The following is a 14726-nucleotide window of genomic DNA, read 5'->3' on the forward strand; positions in this document are numbered from 1 at the left end:
TAGTGCACTACTTTAGACCAGAGCCCTATGGGAACCTATTCCCTATATAGTGCACTACTTTAGACCAGAGCCCTATTCCCTATATAGTGGTACCACTATAGACCAGAGCCCTATTCCCTATATAGTGGTACTACTATAGACCAGAGCCCTATTCCCTATATAGTGCACTACTTTAGACCAGAACCCTATTCCCTATATAGTGGTACTACTATAGACCAGAACCCTATTCCCTATATAGTGCACTACTTTCGACCAGAACCCTATTCCCTATATAGTGCACTACTTTCGACCAGAACCCTATTCCCTATATAGTGCACTACTTTCGACCAGAACCCTATTCCCTATATAGTGCACTACTTTAGACCAGAGCCCTATGGGAACCTATTCCCTATATAGTGCACTACTTTAGACCAGGGCCCTATTCCCTATATAGTGGTAAAACTATAGACCAGAGCCCTATTCCCTATATAGTGCACTACTATAGACCAGAACCCTATTCCCTATATAGTGCACTACTATAGACCAGAGCCCTATTCCCTATATAGTGCACTACTATAGACCAGAGCCCTATTCCCTATATAGTGGTACCACTATAGACCAGAGCCCTATTCCCCTATATAGTGGTACTACTGATCATTCCTATATAGTACACTACTTTAGACCAGAACCCTATTCCCTATATAGTGCACTACTTTAGACCAGAACCCTATTCCCTATATAGTGGTACTACTATAGACCAGAGCCCTATTCCCTATATAGTGGTACTACTATAGACAAGAGCCCTATTCCCTATATAGTGCACTACTTTAGACCAGGGCCCTATGGAACCCTATTCCCTATATAGTACACTACTTTAGACCAGAACCCTATTCCCTATATAGTGCACTACTTTAGACCAGGGCCCTATGGAACCCTATTCCCTATATAGTGGTACTACTTTCGACCAGAACCCTATTCCCTATATAGTGCACTACTTTCGACCAGAACCCTATTCCCTATATAGTGCACTACTTTAGACCAGGGCCCTATGGAACCCTATTCCCTATATAGTGGTACTACTTTCGACCAGAACCCTATTCCCTATATAGTGCACTACTTTCGACCAGAACCCTATTCCCCTATATAGTGCACTACTTTAGACCAGGGCCCTATGGAACCCTATTCCCTATATAGTGGTACTACTTTCGACCAGAACCCTATTCCCCATAGTGCACTACTTTCTAATTGCAGAACCCTATTCCCTATATATAGTGCACTACTTTCGACCAGAACCCTATTCCCTATAGTGGTACTACTATAGACCAGAGCCCTATGGAACCCTATTCCTATATAGTGCACTACTTTAGACCAGAGCCCTATGGAACCCTATTCCCTATATAGTGCACTACTTTAGACCAGAGCCCATGGAACCCTATTCCCTATATAGTGCACTACTTAGACCAGAACCCTATGGAACCCTATTCCCTATATAGTGCACTACTTTAGACCAGAGCCCTATTCCCTATATAGTGCACTACTTTAGACCAGAGCCCTATTCCCTATATAGTGCACTACTTTAGACCAGAACCCTATGGAACCCTATTCCCTATATAGTGCACTACTTTAGACCAGAGCCCTATTCCCTATATAGTGCACTACTTTAGACCAGAGCCCTATTCCCTATATAGTGCACTACTTTAGACCAGAGCCCTATTCCCTACATAGTGCACTACTATTGACCAGAGAATGGGGTTGCGTTTGGGAGGAATCCCCAGGAAGAGAACACACTATGTCCATTCCTTATAGTTACCAGACACCATTCCCCTGCATTCAAAGACAATATGTATGGGTGTTCTCCCTGTTACCATGTCTTTATGTTGTTGATTTTTTAATGTGTGTCTCTAAGTTCCTTTTAAACAACGTTCCTTATTAATACTGTATCGGCACGTTTACAACCAAATATTCAAGCTTGGTTTGAGTTCAACTCTTTCGTCAAAAATGGTTTGTTTGTAAGAAAAAGTCTATTTTTAATGAGATTTTACAGAGTCAGTTTTATTCAATCAAATCCACAAGTCTGTACTAAATATGTCTCCTGATAGTACTAGATACAAGGCACCCTATTCCCTACATAGTGCACTACTTTTAGACCAGGGCCCTATGGAACCCTATTCCCTATATAGTGCACTACTTTAGACCAGAGCCCTATTTCCCTATATAGTGCACTACTTTAGACCAGAGCCCTATGGAACCCTATTCCCTATATAGTGCACTACTTTAGACCAGAGCCCTATGGAACCCTATTCCCTATATAGTGCACTACTTTAGACCAGAGCCCTATGGAACCCTATTCCCATATAGGTACTTTAGACCAGAGCCCTATGGAACCCTATTCCCTATATAGTGCACTACTATGGACCAGAGCCCTATGGAACCCTATTCCCTATATAGTGCACTACTTTAGACCAGAGCCCTATTCCCTATATAGTGCACTACTTTAGACCAGAACCCTATTCCCTATATAGTGGTACTACTATAGACCAGAGCCCTATTCCCCTATATAGTGCACTACTTTAGACCAGAACCTCCTATATAGTGCACTACTATAGACCAGAGCCCTATTCCCTATATAGTGCACTACTTTAGACCAGAGCCCTATTCCCTATATAGTGCACTACTTTAGACCAGAGCCCTATTCCCTATATAGTGCACTACTTTAGACCAGAGCCCTATGGAACCCTATTCCCTATATAGTGCACTACTATGGACCAGAGCCCTATGGAACCCTATTCCCTATATAGTGCACTACTTTAGACCAGAGCCCTATTCCCTATATAGTGCACTACTTTAGACCAGAACCCTATTCCCTATATAGTGGTACTACTATAGACCAGAGCCCTATTCCCTATATAGTGCACTACTTTAGACCAGAACCCTATTCCCTATATAGTGCACTACTATAGACCAGAGCCCTATTCCCTATATAGTGCACTACTTTAGACCAGAGCCCTATTCCCTATATAGTGCACTACTTTAGACCAGAGCCCTATTCCCTATATAGTGCACTACTTTAGACCAGAGCCCTATTCCCTATATAGTGCACTACTTTAGACCAGAGCCCTATTCCCTATATAGTGCACTACTTTAGACCAGAGCCCTATGGAACCCTATTCCCTATATAGTGCACTACTTTAGACCAGAGCCCTATAGAACCCTATTCCCTATATAGTGCACTACTTTAGACCAGAGCCCTATGGAACCCTATTCCCTATATAGTGCACTACTTTAGACCAGAGCCCTATTCCCTATATAGTGCACTACTATAGACCAGAGTCCTATTCCCTATATAGTGGTACTACTATAGACCAGGGCCCTATGGAACCCTATTCCCTATATAGTGCACTACTTTAGACCAGAGCCCTATTCCCTATATAGTGCACTACTTTAGACCAGAACCCTATTCCCTATATAGTGCACTACTTTAGACCAGAGCCCTATGGAACCCTATTCCCTATATAGTGCACTACTTTAGACCAGGGCCCTATGGAACCCTATTCCCTATATAGTGCACTACTTTAGACCAGAGCCCTATTCCCTATATAGTGCACTACTTTAGACCAGAGCCCTATGGAACCCTATAATAGTAACACTAAAGAGAGAGGGTTGTCTATCTTTCGCTGACTAAAGGGCTGGACTCTATCCACTCAGAAGTTCAGCGTCACAGCGTTTAAAGATTTACATTTATAATAGATGTAAATGTCAAGGCGATGTTAGCGGCGTTCGCGTCCACAGTAAACGGCGCATGTTATCGGCCGTATCGGACATGACCTTCACATGTGTATCACTCAATCGGTTACGCTTCGGCTTTAGACACTGAATAGAGCCTTTAGTTCACAAGTGTTTGTTTGTTTCTTCTTTTAAAAAAGCAGAAAATAAAAAAGTATTTTAAACATTTACTGTATATTCCTACTTTCACACTGTTTGAAGTAGCCTAGGGTATCTGGCCCGAATGGAACCCTAAATCCCTATATATTGCCCAGGGCTCATAGGGCGCAATTTGGGAGACAAACACAGGCTTTCCACAATGACAAGACACCTTGTCCAGCAAATGTTTTTAATCATGGAACTAATTATTCTCTTTTGACTCTCTGCACATTGTCACTTCTTATTGTCATGGAAACGGCTAACATTTTGTTGATAAAAAAAAAAAAAAAGTTATTTACTTTGTTATGAAAAGATTATAAAAAATTGTATTTCAAATCACATTAGTTTGTGTTTTTTCAGTTGGGTGACTTTGTGGAAACCACTGGTTTAAGTGATATAGACCTGGTTTAAGTGATATAGAACTGGTTTAAGTGATATAGAACTGGTTTAAGTGATATAGAACTGGTTTAAGTGATATAGAACTGTTTTTTTTTTAACCATACCTATCATCATTCAGGCAGGATGTAAATTCATACTAGGCAACCTCCTTAGACACTTGGTTTAAGCTTTCACTGTCAATACAAAAACAAAAATGTTCACAGCATCAGATTTCAAACACATCTCACAACACATTGTTTAACTGGGCAGATCTTTGCACGTTCTGGCCATGACTGGAGGTGAACGTCTCAGTCCAGAGGACACTGCAGATGGAAGACAACCACTGAACTCCAACCGGTTTATTTCATTTTTCAGGTGATAGGCATGACATAAGAGTAATGGCAGCGTTTCACAGGAAAGGACCGTAATTACCTACCCATTCAACCGTGTCACATCCCACTTTTCTCACACCAACGCAATAGATTTCTACACTGAAGGATAGGTCCTAGGGCATCGTGGATGATCTAAGACATAGTGGACAGTAGAGACTGTTGATGGCTCGGCGTGTCTCTCGGGTTAATGGGTGACAACCAGCGTCGTTCCGTATTTTCCTCAAGACCATGAAACAACAATGTGTTTTAAAAAAACAGAGGGCACCAGACGGAGATATCGACATTAACTCCTCAAGCAATTACAGAGCCATACGATTACTTAAACATCAGGAGGGGAAAACACAGCAGAGATAGATAGTAGATAAGACAGTTTTATTTAACAGAGACAGAGAGAGAAAGAGAGGAAGAAAGAGAGAGAAAGAAGAGAAAGAGAGAGAGAGAGAGAGAGAGAGAGAGAGAGAGAGGAAGAGAGAGAGAGAGAGAGGAGAGAGAGAGAGGAAGAAAGAGAGAGAGGAAGAGAGCAGAGAGAGAGAGAGACAAAGGAAGGAATGATTAGCTCTCCGGTCAGGAAGTGAGAGTGACGTTGCCGTGGTGACGTGTGTAGAGTTCTCTGGGGAAGGAAGCTGGGCGAGTAGAGAGAATGAAAGGGATTGACCATGTGTCTCTTAGCTGATGTTGCCTCCCTTCAGTGTTTTACAGGTGATGTGTCCCAGTTTGGTCATCAGGTGTTTGTCCTGCCACTGGGCTACACACTGTCCTGACACCTTCAGGTCCACCTGGAGAGAGAGAGACAGACAGAAACCCTCAGTATCCAGACACCTTCAGGTCCACCTGGAGAGAGAGACACCTTCAGGTCCACCTGGAGAGAGAGAGAGACACACCTTCAGGTCCACCTGGAGAGAGAGAGACACACCTTCAGGTCCACCTGGAGAGAGAGAGAGAGACACACCTTCAGGTCCACCTGGAGAGAGAGAGAGAGACACCTTCAGGTCCACCTGGAGAGAGAGAGAGACACACCTTCAGGTCCACCTGGACAGAGAGAGAGAGACACCTTCAGGTCCACCTGGAGAGAGAGAGACACACCTTCAGGTCCACCTGGAGAGAGAGAGAGAAGACACCTTCAGTCCACCTGGAGAGAGAGAGAGAGAGCCACACTTCAGGTCCACCTGGAGAGAGAGAGAGACACAGCTGGTCCACCTGGAGAGAGAGAGAGAGACACCTTCAGGTCCACCTGGAGAGAGAGAGAGAGCCACACCTTCAGGTCCACCTGGAGAGAGAGAGAGAGACACCTTCAGGTCAAATGGACAGAGAGAGAGAGACCTGAGAGAGAGACACCTTCAGGTCCACCTGGAGAGAGAGAGAGACAGAGACACTTCAGGTCCACCTGGACAGAGAGACAGAGAGCCACACCCTTCAGGTCCACCTGGACAGAGAGAGAGAGAGACAGAGACACCTTCAGGTCCACCTGGAGAGAGACAGAGACACCTTCAGGTCCACCTGGAGAGAGAGAGAGAGAGAGACACACCTTCAGGTCCACCTGGACAGAGAGAGAGAGAGACCTTCAGGTCCACCTGGACAGAGAGGAGAGGGACACCCTCAGGTCCACCTGGAGAGAGAGAGAGAGACACCTTTCAGGTCCACCTGGACAGAGAGAGAGAGACACCTTCAGGTCCACCTGGAGAGAGAGAGAGAGACCTTCAGGTCCACCTGGAGAGAGAGAGAGCCACCTTTCAGGTCCACCTGGAGAGAGAGAGAGAGACACCTTTGGGTCCACCTGGAGAGAGAGACACCTTCAGGTCCACCTGGAGAGAGGAGAGAGCTACACCTTCAGGTCCACCTGGAGAGAGAGAGAGAGCCACCTTCAGGTCCACCTGGAGAGAGAGAGAGAGAGACACCTTCAGGTCCACCCTGGAGAGAGAGAGGTTCAGGTCCACCTGGAGAGAGAGAGAGAGCCACACCTTCAGGTCCACCTGGAGAGAGAGAGAGACACACCTTCAGGTCACCTGGACAGAGAGAGACACACCTTCAGGTCAGAGAGAGCCAAGCCTTCAGGTCCACCTGAGAGAGAGACACCTTCAGGTCCCCAGAGAGAGAGACACCTTCAGGTCCACCTGGAGAGAGAGAGCCACCTTCAGGTCCCACCTGGAGAGAGAGGCACCTTCAGGTCCACCTGGAGAGAGAGAGAGAGACACCTTCAGGGTCCACCTGGAGAGAGAGAGAGGAACACCTTCAGGTCCACCTGGAGAGAGAGGACACCTTCAGGTCACAGGAGAGAGAGAGAGACACCTTCAGGTCCACCTGGAGAGAGAGAGGTCCAGGACAGAGAGAGACACACCTTCAGGTCCACCTGGAGGAGAGAGAGAGCCACACCTTCAGGTCCACCCTGGAGAGAGAGAGAGAGGTCCACCTGGAGAGAGAGAAGACACCTTCAGGTCCACCTGGAGAGAGAGAGCCACACCTTCAGGTCCACCTGGAGAGAGAGAGCTACACCTTCAGGTCCACCTGGACAGAGAGAGAGAGAGACACCTTCAGGTCCACCTGGAGAGAGAGAGACACCTTCAGGTCCACCTGGACAGAGAGACCTTCAGGTCCACCTGGAGAGAGAGAGACACCTTCAGGTCCACCTGGAGAGAGAGAGAGACACCTTCAGGTCCACCTGGAGAGAGAGAGAGACACCTTCAGGTCCACCTGGAGAGAGAGAGAGAGACACCTTCAGGTCCACCTGGACAGAGAGACACCTTCAGGTCCACCTGGAGAGAGAGACACCTTCAGGTCCACCTGGAGAGAGAGACACACCTTCAGGTCCACCTGGACAGAGAGACACACCTTCAGGTCCCACCTGGAGAGAGAGACACCTTCAGGTCCACCTGGAGAGAGAGAGACACACCTTCAGGTCCACCTGGAGAGAGAGACACACCTTCAGGTCCACCTGGAGAGAGAGAGACACCTTCAGGTCCACCTGGAGAGAGAGAGAGACACACCTTCAGGTCCACCCCGGAGAGAGAGAGAGACACCTTCAGGTCCACCTGGAGAGAGAGAGACACCTTCAGGTCCACCTGGAGAGAGAGAGAGACACCTTCAGGTCCACCTGGAGAGAGAGAGACACCTTCAGGTCCACCTGGAGAGAGAGAGAGGGCACCTTCAGGTCCACCTGGAGAGAGAGAGAGGGACAACTTCAGGTCCACCTGGAGAGAGAGAGACACCTTCAGGTCCACCTGGAGAGAGAGAGACACCTTCAGGTCCACCTGGAGAGAGAGAGAGAGAGAGACACCTTCAGGTCCACCTGGAGAGAGAGAGAGACACCTTCAGGTCCACCTGGAGAGAGAGAGACACCTTCAGGTCCACCTGGAGAGAGAAGACACCTTCAGGTCCACCTGGAGAGAGAGAGAAGAGAGACACCTTCAGGTCCCACCTGGAGAGAGAAGACACCTTCAGGTCCACCTGGAGAGAGAGACACCTTCAGGTCCACCTGGAGAGAGAGAGAGACACCTTCAGGTCCACCTGGAGAGAGAGACACATCTAATATACTCTGAAATGGACGTTCACTAGCAAGTAGCAAAATAAATATAGCAGCGTTAGGCGTTGGGAAACAAGTGGAACAGATCATCAAAAATGAACTGAAATTCTCTCCAACTAGCTGAAAGAACATTCTGTCATTTGAAGAAAGCGGGGTCATTCAGACATACCTGTAGTTTCTCCCACAGCTTTTCTTTGGATTTAGTTTGTCGTCTGGCTTGCCCGTCTCGTACCCCTCAACGAACACCCGTTCCCGGGTGACGACCCCTCAGGGGGTCAAGAGCTCACTCTTCTGAGATCCCCTCACTGGGTTAACAGCCAGAGAGAAGAGAGTCAGGAAGTGATGGATGAGGAAATGGGTGGGCTTTGTCCGGTGACACACACAGAGAGACAGAAACAGAGAGAGAGGGGAGAGAGGAACAGACAGAGAGAGAGAGAGAGAGGAGAGAGAGAGGAACAGAGAGGAGAGAGAGAGAGAGGAACAGAGGAGAGAGCGAGAGAGAGGAACAGAGAGAGGAGAGAGAAGAGGGGAACAGAGAGAGGAGAGGAGAGGGGAACAGAGAGAGGAGAGAGAGGAGAGAGGAACAGAGAGTGAGAGAGAGTAGAGAGGAACAGAGAGAGAGAGGAGAGAGGAACAGAGAGAGGAACAGAGAGAGAGGAGGAGAGAGAACAGAGAGAGAGGAACAGAGAGAGGAACAGAGAGAGAGAGAGAGGAGGGAACAGAGGAACAGAGAGAGAGGAACAGAGAGAGAGAGAGAGAGAGAGAGAGAGAGAGAGGAACAGAGAGAGAGAGAGGAGAGAGAGGAGAGGAACAGAGAGAGAGAGAGAGAGAGAGAGGAGAGGAACAGAGAGAGAGAGAGAGAGAGAGAGAGAGAGAGAGAGAGAGAGAGAGCAGAGAGGAACAGAGGGAGAGAGGAACAGAGAGAGAGGAACAGAGAGAGAGGAACAGAGAGAGAGGATAGAAGCAGGAGGACAGGAGAAAAGACAAAGGAAGGAGTACCGGTACGCAGGAAGAGAGGAGAAAAGGAGGGAAAGACTCACATGGAGGCACAGAGCAGCATGGCTTGGGACTCCACCCCCCTCATCTTCTGGGGCTTCAGGTTGCATAGCAACACCACCAGCCTGTCCTGCAAGGCCTCCTGGGGGCGTAGGCCACCAGGCCGCTCACCACCGTCCTTGGCTCCGCCTCTCCGACGTCTTCTTCTCAGGTACAGCGAATCAGCATCCGGATGCTGAGCCGGCGAAGGACAGGCAGAGAAAGACCAATCAGTGAAGAGAAGGAAAGGAAATTAGAGATGATTTGCTGTATCCCAGATCCCCCCGAGCCTCTTCTGATCAAAGATCGGATCTAAATCAGTAATTTCTCCTCGTCTTGCTCTCTGATAGGCTGGGGGGGATTTCCACCATTTGGAATTCAGCATTTCTCTCAAAAAAAGGGTCTTCCCTTTAAATAAGAATGAATGAATGAATGAATGAATGAATGAGTGAATGAGTAAATGAGTGAATGAATGAATGAGTAAATGAATGAATGAGTAAATGAATGAACGAGTAAATGAATGAGCGAGTGAATGAGTGAATGAGTAAATGAGTGAATGAATGAATGAGTAAATGAATGAATGAGTAAATGAATGAGCGAGTGAATGAGTGAATGAGTGAATGAGTAAATGAGTGAATGAGTAAATGAGTGAATGAGTAAATGAATGAGCGAGTGAATGAGTGAATGAATGAGTAAATGAATGAATGAGTAAATGAATGAATGAGTGAGTAAATGAATGAATGAGTGAGTAAATGAATGAATGAGTGAGTAAATGAATGAATAAATGAATGAGTAAATGAGTAAATGAATGAACGAGTAAATGAATGAACGAGTAAATGAATGAACGAGTAAATGAGTGAATGAGTAAATGAGTAAATGAATGAATGAGTGAGTAAATGAATGAGTAAGTAAATGAATGAGTGAATGAATGAGTGAGTAAATGAATGAACGAGTAAATGAATGAACGAGTAAATGAATGAACGAGTAAATGAATGAGCGAGTAAATGAATGAGTAAATGAGTGAATGAGTAAATGAGTGAATGAGTAAATGAGTGAATGAGTAAATGAATGAATGAGTAAATGAATGAATGCATGAATGAATGAGTGAATGAGTAAATGAATGAATGACTAAATGAATGAATGAATGAGTGAATGAGTAAATGAATGAATGAGTAAATGAGTGAATGAGTAAATGAATGAATGAGTAAATGAATGAATGAGTAAATGAATGAATGCATGAATGAATGAGTGAATGAGTAAATGAATGAATGAGTAAATGAGTGAATGAGTAAATGAGTAAATGAATGAATGAGTAAATGAATGAATGCATGAATGAGTGAATGAGTAAATGAATGAATGACTAAATGAATGAATGAATGAATGAGTGAGTGAATGAGTAAATGAATGAGTGAATGAATGAGTAAATGAATGAATGAGTGTGTGAATGAGTAAATGAATGAATGAGTGTGTGAATGAGTAAATGAATGAATGAGTGGGTGAATGAGTAAATGAATGAATGAGTGTGTGAATGAGTAAATGAATGAATGAGTAAATGAATGAATGAATGAGTGAATGAGTACCTTCTCCACACTGATGACCTTGCCCACCCTGATGTCCAGTCTGGAGGGAACCAGCTCATCCTCTTCCGCTACTTTAGGGTTCCCCTTCCCTGCTCCCTCTGACAGGGGGGACACAGAGACACACAGGGTCAAGGGTCAAGAGGAACAGTCTCCTATAGGTCTACTTTAGGGTTCCCCTTCCCTGCTCCCTCTGACAGGGGGACACAGAGACACACAGGGTCAAGGGTCAAGAGGAACAGTCTACTATAGGTCTACTTTAGGGCTCCCTCTGACAGGGGGGACACAGAGACACACAGGGTCAAGGGTCATGAGGAACAGTCTCCTATAGGTCTACTTTTAGGGTTCCCACTTCCTGCTCCCTCTGACAGGGGGACACAGAGACACACAGGGTCAAGGGTCAAGAGGAACAGTCTCCTATAGGTCTACTTTAGGGCTCCCTCTGACAGGGGGGACACAGAGACACACAGGGTCAAGGGTCAGGAGGAACAGTCTCCTATAGGTCTACTTTAGGGTTCCCCTTCCCTGCTCCCTCTGACAGGGGGGACACAGGGTCAAGGGTCATGAGGAACAGTCTCCTACAGGTCCTACTGGAAGCCTTGAGGTATATGACGGTGAGTTGGTAACAGTAGGTTCTACTAACTGTTCTTTTGTGGGTCTGGATAGGCCGTGTTGGAGAGTTTAGTAGGTTCTACTAACTGTTCTTTGACGGTCTGGATAGGCCGTGTTGGAGAGTTTACGGGCTCTGGAGTCTCAAACTTTTTCCTGATTGGGTCGAGCAGCTTGTTAGGGCCACCTCCGCCCGCCTTCAGGTCACCAGGATGGATCAGCTAGACGGCAGAGGTTAGAGGTCAAACCAATGCATGATGGGCCTTCAACAGTGGTCCCTACAACATATCACGTGCGTACCTCTTCATGCCAAATTCTTTCTCCACTTCATCAAAGTCTGTGTAGGTTTGTCTCCTCCGAACTTGGGGTCTCTTTTGATGGAGAACTCTGGGACGCAACACAGACATGCTGACTCTAGTGAGTGCCTGGAACAGGAAGAATGTAGAGGGAGGAGGACGACAGGGGGAGGGACCAGGGGAGGGAGAGGAGGACAGGAGAGAGGAGGAGGACAGGAGAGAGGAGGAGGACAGGAGAGAGGAGGACGACAGGAGAGAGGAGGACGACAGGAGAGAGGAGGACAGGAGAGAGGAGGAGGATAGGAGAGAGGAGGAGGACAGGAGAGAGGAGGACGACAGGGGGAGGAACCAGGGGAGGGAGAGGAGGACAGGAGAGAGCGAGGACGACAGGAGAGGGAGGACGAGGACGACAGGAGAGAGGGAGGACGACAGGAGAGGGGCGAGGACGAGGAGAAGGGCGAGGACAGGAGAGAGGGCGAGGGACAGGAGAGAGGGGCGGGGACAGGAGGAGGGGGCGGGGACAGGAGAGAGGAGGATGACAGGAGAGAGGAGGATGACAGGAGAGAGGAGGGAGAGGAGGACAGGAGAGAGGAGGGAGAGGAGGACAGGAGAGAGGACGAGGAGAGAGGACGACAGGAGAGAGGACGAGGACGACAGGAGAGAGGACGAGGACGACAGGAGAGAGGAGGACGACAGGGGGAGGAACCAGGGTTAGGGAGGAGGGGAGGAGGACAGAACCGGAGAGACGAGGACAGAACCGGAGAGACGAGGACAGAACGAGGACAGAACAGGAGAGACGAGGACAGAACAGGACAGGACAGACGAGGACAGAACAGGACAGGACAGAACAGGACAGGACAGACGAGGACAGGACAGACAAGGACAGAACAGGAGAGACGAGGACAGAACAGGACAGGACAGACAAGGACAGAACAGGAGAGACCAGGAAGCCGGGGACACTCACCTCCTATGAGTGGGAAGAGGACATGTTTAACAAATGAGAGGACTCCGTTGTTCTCAATGTTGCCCGGCTCACAGAAAGCCTTCTTCAGCTTCTTCTTCACATCTTCCTTCCTGTCCAGGAGGTCAATCTTAGACTCCTACAAAGGTCAACAGGAAACACACAGGGCCATGTTCATTATGAACCAACCAGAAGAAAAACAAACAAACGGGAAAGCTCCACCTGAACTTGTCCAATAGGGAAATGTTCATTTTTCTGTTGCAAAATGCTTTGCTACTGTTCGTGTGTAAATACAACCCACAGGCTGTGTTGGTTTTGGATTGATTAAAACAAAATCATTACCTCCAAAAGAAAGAGGAGAGGATGAATGAATTATAAACATTAAAGGGTTTGTGACACTCGCCTCCTCTGAAAGAACTCATCTTGGCTCCAGTCAGTCCTGGTACCATGGGGTTCATCAGATGGGACCGCCCAGCATAGCCCAGGGAGGGCAGGTACTGGAGGGAGAGAGAGAGAGAGAGAGAGATCGAGGGGAAGGAAGAGATGGAGAGAGAGAGAGAGAGAGAGATCGAGGGAAGGAAGAGATGGAGAGAGAGAGAGAGAGAGATCGAGGGAAGGAAGAGATGGAGAGAGAGAGAGAGAGTGAGAGAGAGAGATCGAGGGAAGGGAGATGGAGAGAGAGAGAGAGAGAGAGAGATCGAGGGGAAGGAAGAGATGGAGAGAGAGAGAGAGAGAGAGAGATCGAGGGAAGGAAGAGATGGAGAGAGAGAGAGAGAGAGAGAGGTCGAGGGAAGGAAGAGATGGAGAGAGAGAGAGAGATCGAGGAAGGAAGAGATGGAGAGAGAGAGAGAGGGGGAAGGAAAGAGATGGAGAGAGAGAGAGAGAGAGGAAGGAAGAGATGGAGAGAGAGAGAGAGAGGGAAGGAAGGAAGGAGAGAGAGAGAGAGAGAGAGAGGGAGAGGGAAGGAAGAGATGGAGAGGAGAGAGAGAGAGGAAGGAAGAGATGGAGAGAGAGAGAGGAAGGAAGGAAGAGATGGAGAGAGAGAGAGAGGAGGGAAGGAAGAGAGATGGAGAGAGAGGGGAAGGAAGAGATGGAGAGAGAGAGAGAGAGAGAGAGAGAGAGGAAGGAAGAGATGGAGGAAAAGATCGAGGGAAGGAGGGAGGTAATTTTCAGAATTCATACATTATTCAAAACTTATTTCCCAGTTGACCAATGAATTAAGTGAATGTACAGACATCTCTCTCTACAAGAGGGGACAGTGCTGACAGTTGATGAACAGGTCAGAAGGTTCAGGGTACCTTCTCAGCCAGGGTGAAGATCTTCCTCATCGACTCCTCAAAACTGGGCATCTACTTTCAGATACTCCTCATCCAGAGCCTAAAACACAGACGGGGAATGGGTTGCAAGCCTGTTATAACCATGTTTACCTGTAGTCCAGGGTAGAGCAGACCACTGAGGGTGTTATAACCATGTTATTACCTGTAGTCCAGGAGTAGAGCAGACCACTGAGTAAGAGGTGTTATAACCATGTTTATTACCTGTAGTCAAGGTGAGCAGACCACTGAGGGTGTTATAACCATGTTATTACCTGTAGTCCAGGGTAGAGCAGACCACAAGGTGTTATAACCATGTTACCTGTAGTCAGGAGTAGAGCAGACCGCACAGGGTGTTGTAACCATGTTATTACCTGTAGTCAGGGTAGAGCAGACCACTGAGTAGAGGGTGTTATAACCATGTTATTACCTGTAGTCCAGGGTAGAGCAGACCACTGAGGGTGTTAAAACCATGTTATTACCTGTAGTCAGGGTGGAGCAGACCACTGAGGTGTTATAACCATGTTATTACCTGTAGTCAGGAGTAGAGCAGACCACTGAGGGTGTTATAACCATGTTATTACCTGTAGTCAGGGTAGAGCAGACCACTGAGGTAGAGGGTGTTATAACCATGTTGTACCTGTAGTCCAGGGTAGAGCAGACCACTGAGTAGAAGGTGTTATAACCATGTTATTACCTGTAGTCAGGGTAGAGCAGACCACTGAGGGTGTTATAACCATGTTATTAC

The 14726-nt window shown here is 47.3% G+C and overlaps 1 long non-coding RNA gene and 1 pseudogene across 1 annotated transcript; both read right to left on the minus strand.

Moving 5' to 3' along the window:
• Nucleotides 1–9223: 9223 nt before the first annotated feature.
• LOC135534270 (tyrosine--tRNA ligase, cytoplasmic-like) lies at nt 9224–11716 on the minus strand (annotated as a pseudogene).
• Nucleotides 11717–13083: 1367 nt separating this feature from the next.
• LOC135534272 (uncharacterized) lies at nt 13084–14657 on the minus strand. The gene is made up of 3 exons (XR_010454659.1): nt 14619–14657; nt 13964–14042; nt 13084–13162 (listed from the first exon to the last, which is right to left on the minus strand). It is a non-coding gene; the product is annotated as an uncharacterized LOC135534272 (long non-coding RNA).
• Between the last annotated feature and the right edge of the window lie 69 nt (nt 14658–14726).

Source organism: Oncorhynchus masou, unplaced genomic scaffold (genome assembly GCF_036934945.1).
Source record: "Oncorhynchus masou masou isolate Uvic2021 unplaced genomic scaffold, UVic_Omas_1.1 unplaced_scaffold_3237, whole genome shotgun sequence".
Lineage (NCBI taxonomy): Eukaryota > Metazoa > Chordata > Actinopteri > Salmoniformes > Salmonidae > Oncorhynchus > Oncorhynchus masou.